The sequence below is a fragment of the Chenopodium quinoa genome, unplaced genomic scaffold (genome assembly GCF_001683475.1).
Source record: "Chenopodium quinoa cultivar QQ74 unplaced genomic scaffold, ASM168347v1, whole genome shotgun sequence".
NCBI classification, from domain to species: domain Eukaryota; kingdom Viridiplantae; phylum Streptophyta; class Magnoliopsida; order Caryophyllales; family Amaranthaceae; genus Chenopodium; species Chenopodium quinoa.
This window is the reverse complement of record NW_018742204.1, coordinates 344369-351159: the sequence shown is the minus strand read 5'-3', so window position 1 is coordinate 351159 and position 6791 is coordinate 344369.

The following is a 6791-nucleotide window of genomic DNA, read 5'->3' as shown; positions in this document are numbered from 1 at the left end:
TTTTCATTTTTTCCTTTCCCCAATAAGTCTAGCATAGGCACCCTTTGTCTCCCTTACATTTATTTCATAGTTTTTTTTCCCCTTTAATAAAATGACCTCTTGCATATGATCATCGCATTGCATTGCACCATTTAAAAAAAAAAATTAAAAAAAAACCATGTCAAATTAAGCACAAGGTATACCAATGATTTAAGGCACCCCTTTGTAGCCACATCATATCTCCTTTCACCTTTCAAATATACATCCTTTTCTCATAAGCCACTTTGAGCCTCGTCTAACGATAGACCTCTCTTTTTCAACCTACATCTACCTAACCTTGGGATGGGATGGTGTGAACTTATGCAATCTCAAAGGCTTGAGTGAATTCAAAAGATTAAAATAGCAAAAAAATAAGTAAAAAATAAATAAAAGTGTACAAAAGGGCAAGTGTTCCAATGTCTTTGATATGAAAATATCTTTGATATGAGGCCGTCTCATATCGAGTCTCTTATCGAGTGCTCGGTACCGTGCCTGAGAAACATGAATGCCAAGTGAGTGATAGACCGCATGATCGGGATTGCCCACGCTTATAAAAATAAAATAGATGCTAAAGCAAAAGATAAAAGAGAGCTAAAAAAGAGTAGAAACTCAAACATAAAAATATAAAGATTTGAAAGCGAGGTTACACACCTTGGGGGCTTATCTAGGGTCTTGAGCCTTTATCCCCTTCTTCTTTAAACCTTTAGCCTAACCACGTTACAACCCTTAAAAGACCTTTTTGAGGTATACACACTTGTGCGAGGTTCGGCTAGAGCTACGTTCAGCCTGATTCCTAACGAATACGTAGGCAACCTCACATCGAGGTGCGGCCGTAATAAACATGCATTCATATTCACATTCACACACTTACACCATGATCATATCAAGGGATCTCCAATGTTCATCCTTATTCACTTAGAGCTAGACTTGGGGGCTTGATCCCTACATCATTAGCTTACCTAGCCTAAGAGTCACCACCATTTGACTCTTTTAACAAATAACATCTTTCCACACACTTAGCCTTTGCGGCCTAGCTTTAGTGTCACTATCACACACATCACACATACATGACCAAATATACTTCCATTAGGAACCCTTTGTCATGAAATCATAGCGCTGAATCATGCCTTGTCATATCAACATCACACATCACTCATAATCATCATTTCATCGAAGTATGATGTGCTTAGCCTCCGTGCCTAAGTTACCCAAATACTTTCATCATTGAGTTAACCATTGAGATAGCCTAGGATGAATTAATCCTTGCACCTTGAGAGCTAGTATCAAATGACATTTGACTAAGCTCATTCAACATACACCTTCAAAACTTCGATTCTTTTTCGCGTTTTTCTTTTTCGGGAGAAAGTCGGTACCCTCCACAAAAATGAAGGAAATTTTTTGCTTTTTTGCATTTTCGAATCGCACAATCATAATACTATGCACACACGGGTCATGAGTCACACGTGTCGTTTCACTTTCAATCCAGTCAACCTTGAGTCAGTCAATCATATCGAGTCAAGTTTATACCTTGAGTCGTGTCAAGTCTATGAGTCAAGCAATGCTAAACCTTATGTCAACCCTGTTGTGGGTAAAAATACCTCGTATACATGGACCAATCCCATAGTGACACGTGGCCCAGTTATAGGGTGACACGTGTCACCACGGGAAGATGCCACGTAATTCAGAGCCCTTAAGGCCGCAGGCCAGTCTCGTCGCGACACGTGGCCCAGTCAGAGGGTGACACGTGTCGTCACGAGAAGATGCCATGTGTTAAGGGAATTTGTTCCCTTAATAATCAACATGCCAGAAAACCCTAGCAACGTCAGGGCCCAAATCCCGAGAGATAACAATGAAAGCCGCAAAATGGCGCCCCCAGAGTAGCACGTGGCATTCACTGATTTCACAGCCAATCACGTCACGCAAATCTAGGGTATAAACCCTAGAGAGGGGCACGAGTCCCACCCCTATAAATACCCCAATCATTTATGATGGGAGGGGATCAAGACATTTACAAACAACAGAGCATTAAATAGCTCCACCTTCTCTCTACTTTCTCTCTCTAGCCTTTTCTGTTCTGATCACTGACTTGATCGTCGGAGGCGAATATTCCGTTGATCGGAATATTCGTTGTTTTTGCAGGTGGGACCGTCTCATTGCCAGGAGAGCGTGACCAGTATCCGAGGAAATCTAAAAAACACCCGAAACATTTGGCGCCGACTGAGGGCATACAACAAATTGATCTCCAATGGAATTAAGCGCAAGCTTGAAAGAGCAGGCGGCTTATGGGCTGATGAGTTAGTCAATGTGCTGTGGTCCATACGAACCACGACCAAGAGTTCCACAGGGGAAACTCCCTTCTTCTTAGTCTATGGTGCCATGGCGGTCCTTCCAATGGAGATGTATGAGCCCACCCTTAGGGTAATGCTATATGATGAAGCAGCCAATTGGGAAGCCATGAAGACCGCCCTATATTTCCTTCCTGAAGCCAGGGGCAACGCGGCACTTAGACACGAAATCTATCGTCTACGAATGACAAGGGCGTACAATCGCCGAGTGTCTAAACGACCGATGAAGTTGGGAGATCTGGTCCTAAGAAAGATGGAGGCTGTGGGACGAGCAAATGAGGATGGGAAGCTGACCCCAAATTGGGAAGGGCCGTATCGAGACAGGGAAGAGGTCCGAGATGGGACTTACCGTCTCGAAGCCATGAACGGTCGACCCATTCCGCATACATGGAACGCTGACAATCTAAAGAGATATTATGTTTAAATACTTAGCCAAAAGCTGTGTATACAGCTAGGTCTGTTGACCGAGCAATGTAAGCCGTACGGCCACAACAATGTAATTTTGACAAATTAATGAAAATTCAAGCATTGTTATAATTATTTTTCCATTTAATTTATGCTTATTTGCACAGTCATAACTTATACAGATAGGCCGCGTGAAATTTGCAAGTAGGTTGCTTGCAACATAGCAACTCGGTCGCAGAACAAAAGTGAATTAAATAAAATAAGAATGGGCAACTTGATCCCAAGTCATATGAATGCGTCCGCCCTTATTTAAGGTGGACGAAAAAGGTAAGGTACCCTGTGAAACCCATATAATGGGGCAAGGGCATACCTAGGCATTCCAGCCCAGCCGAACATGAAAATTTTAAGTTGAGATCATACTTGGAATTTTCTGAGTGCGTCCGAGCGATAGTTTCAACGGACAAACTCACATAAAGCCAATTGAACGGCCAATAAATGTGTTGATTCGGCGTACCACCTAGTCCAAGGGCAATCATTATTATACGATTTGATTAACTTGGTAGTAGTCATACCACCTAAGGTATAAATTCTACCAAGTCAATCAAACCACCCAAAATATGGACTAGGCGAACGCCGAATAAAGGGGCATACCCCACAATTGTACGAAGATACAAAAATACGGGTACATAAAATCGCTCAAATAAAATCGCTCAAATGTGAAAAAGTATGCGTACGAAAATGCAAAATTTGCAAAGTATGAAGCAAAACCTGTAAGCTGAATTAATAAAAGGACCAATCAAAAGGCGATAAAATATCTTACATAAAAACCGCTCGAAAAGGCGGTTGAAAAAGTCGAGAAAAATATACATAAATAGAGCTTAAAGACAGAAAAAGCTGAAAGTCAGGGGGCGGCCGGGGTTGAAGCTGAATCATGGACTAGGACAGGATCCTGAGAAGCTGCAGGAGAAGCGTCCTCAGCTGGCACCTCTAAGGTTGTTGGTGTGGCGTCCAGCTCTGGAGAAGGCTGTCCAGCCTTCTTAGCTTCTTCCCTGAGGCAGACGAAGTTGAGGCGCTTAGTGAAGCGCTCTTGAAAATAGGCGGCCTCCCCATCGTACACCATGAGCTTGAACGCCTCGAAGAAGTGACTCTTCAGCCTATCCTCAGCGTTTTTCTCAATACGGACGACCTCGTCTGCGCTAGGGGCCCGAAGCGTCTTCAGCTGGAGAGTCAAGTCCTCAACAGACTTCTTCAAGGTCTCCATCTCGACCCTAAGTGCGTCCGCCTCGTCCAGGGATTCTTTCAAATGCTTCTGGGCCAAGGACACCTCACTTCTGAACTTCTCTGAAGCCTCAAATCCCTCCTTCCAGCGTTGGCCATCCAGGAGGGCATGATCCCTCTCTTGCCTCATAGTGTCCCTAGCTTAGGCCTCTTGTTCGAGGGACTTACCCTGTTTCACCAGATCCTTCGCCTGCCGCGTTGCCTTGTCGGACAGCGCATTGATCTGGGTATCAAAATATCGGCGCTGGACGGCCACTTCCCCAGTAACAGCATCCTGGGCCTTCTAGACGTTCTCCCAGGCGCGCTTCAGCTTTTCGTTTTCTTTTTCCTTCCATTCAAGGAAGGCGGTCAGCCGCAAGAAAAGCTGCGCACAAGAAAAACAGGGTAAATGTGTTAGCAAAGTAAGAGTGAAAAATTGACTAAGTGCATTTGAGGGGAAAAGTTACCTCAGCGCTGCAATTGATCATGGGGCCGAGGAAGCCCTCATGTATCCCCCGCAGCTTATCTCGCTGCTTAGCAGGGACGGCCCGGGCCATGGCTTCCTGCATAGCTTTTCTGTCCGCCCCAGTAAGGGACTGGCCGGGCGTCTTCATGTGTAGCTCCTCTGCAATGTCTGTAGGCGGACGCAAGGAGTTTAATTTAAGCTCAAAAAAAAAAACGAAGTATAAAATCCAAAATCACTCGGACTGACCGTCAGAGAAGCTTGGAGGGGTAGGAAGGTTAAAAGTGAATGGCGGGGGCGGCGCAGGCTCGTCACCCTCTTCCCCCGTCCGGACAGGCTGATCGCCGGCCGACCTAATGGCATCAAGCCAATCAGATTCATTGATTCTTTGGACGGGCGGAGTCACTTCAGGCCCGGTCGGTTTTGCCGGGGTCGACTTACCCCCATCACCCGATTTCTCGGACCTAACATGACCCGGCATGGCGGCCGGATCCATGGACTTGGAGGCCCCGCTATCACTCAGCCAGGGTTGTTCTCCTTTGGACTGCTTAGAGGGAGTCCGCGACGTCGTCTTGGCCGCAGAAGTGGAAGTGATCTTGGACGCGACCGTCTTCCTTTGTTTGGACGCCTTCCGTCCTGGTCCGTCTTGGACGCAGGGGACGACTGCTTCCGTTTGGACCGAGGGGTTGGAGTGGCCAGCTGTAGAGGCAAAAGTTAGTAAAAAGAAAGCAAGATAATATAATTGATAGGCCGTGCCAAGTTAGGAAGAAGATCTCTTCCGTAATACATACACGGATGAGGGGAAGAAGTCCAAATGGGTTTACTTACTCCTTTAATTTTCTCGTACAGCTTCTAGCGAGCCTTGTATCGATCCAAGTCAATCTCGGCCATGTTGACCTCCCCTTTCTGCTTTGAGTTAAGCATCTTGTATGCCTCAGCTGAAAGAGAAAAGGAAAAAGTGTTAGAAAATTCTTCAAGATCAAATAATCTGCGTATGTGTAAGAATGTGTCCATGCGTCCACCTTGGGGCAGGTTCTTGTACAGGCCATAGGCGGACATAAATGTGGGATCCCGCAGCCAGCTGGATAAAGGGACCCAGTTACTTGGAGTGCGCTCAGTTCTGCCGCCCCTTCTCACCCGCTTGACTTTGAAATATTCAAGCTGATACTCCTGGCTGGGGTGGACGGGTGGCTTATCAGGCTTGAGGTCCCCGCGTCCAAAGTGAATTGGCTCAGCATTGAACCGATTCATACGCAGGTTAAATTCAACGTCCTTGGTTTTGATGCGGTAGAATCGGTGCTTCCAGTCACGCCACTTAGAGACGCGGTCCACCACCATCATGTAGTCTCTAGTGGTGCTTAAGATGAACCAGCCATCCGTGTCCGCGTCCAGCTTAGTCAGTGAGTGCATCTCATAGAAAACTGCAAAGTCTAGCTTGAAGCCTTTGCAGATGCACGTCACCAAGTACCCAAAAATGTTCAACCAGCTGTTTGGCATCAGCTGGAAGAGGGCTATGTCATACTCGTCCAAGATTGTGCGGACGAAAGGATGGAGGGGGAAGCGCAGTCCAACGTCTAAGGCCGCCTTGTAGACGCTAAAGGATCTTTGGCGCGGCCTCGCTTCTTCCCAAGCGGCCACGGCGCGGGACTTCCGTGGGGGCTGTATCTCGAATCCCTCCCCAAGGTGGAGGAATGCCTTGTAATCCTCAAATTTGTAGTTTAGATAGCCCAAGGCTGTGCTACCCACCGTGCAGGCGTACGGATCCTTGAAGTTGTCAATATTGGCAACATCCTCCTCGGCCGCCTCTTCGCCCTCTCCGGCCGCCGCTCCACCCTCGGCCGCATTCTCAACTTCATCCTCCTCTCGCTGAGGAGCGCTCCCAAACTCGGAAGACAGCACTCTGTCCAGGTCGGCTACCTCCGCTGAGCTGCGGCTCCTAGAACTACGGCCGCCTCGGGGAGAGATAATGTCTTCAAGTGGTCGTTTGCCCTTATCTTTGGCACCGACCGCCTGACTCCCTGTAGGAGGAGCTCTGCGAGGGGGCAGGTCGGACGGTTCATTAATTGAAACCCCCGTTCTTGGTGTGTCCGACCTGCCATATCGGAGATGGAGTTCTGAGGGAGTGGGGACAGACGCATTAGCGTCCGCCTGAGAAGAAGAAGGAGGCCCTTCACAAAGTAGCAACTCGGCCCCATCCATGACCGAGCTGGCATTGAGGGAACCTCAACCCCGGGGTTCGCCCGGACGCTCCCCCCGTAGTAGAAGCGCCTTGGGTTCTTTAGTGCTCCTCGAACGAGGAAGTT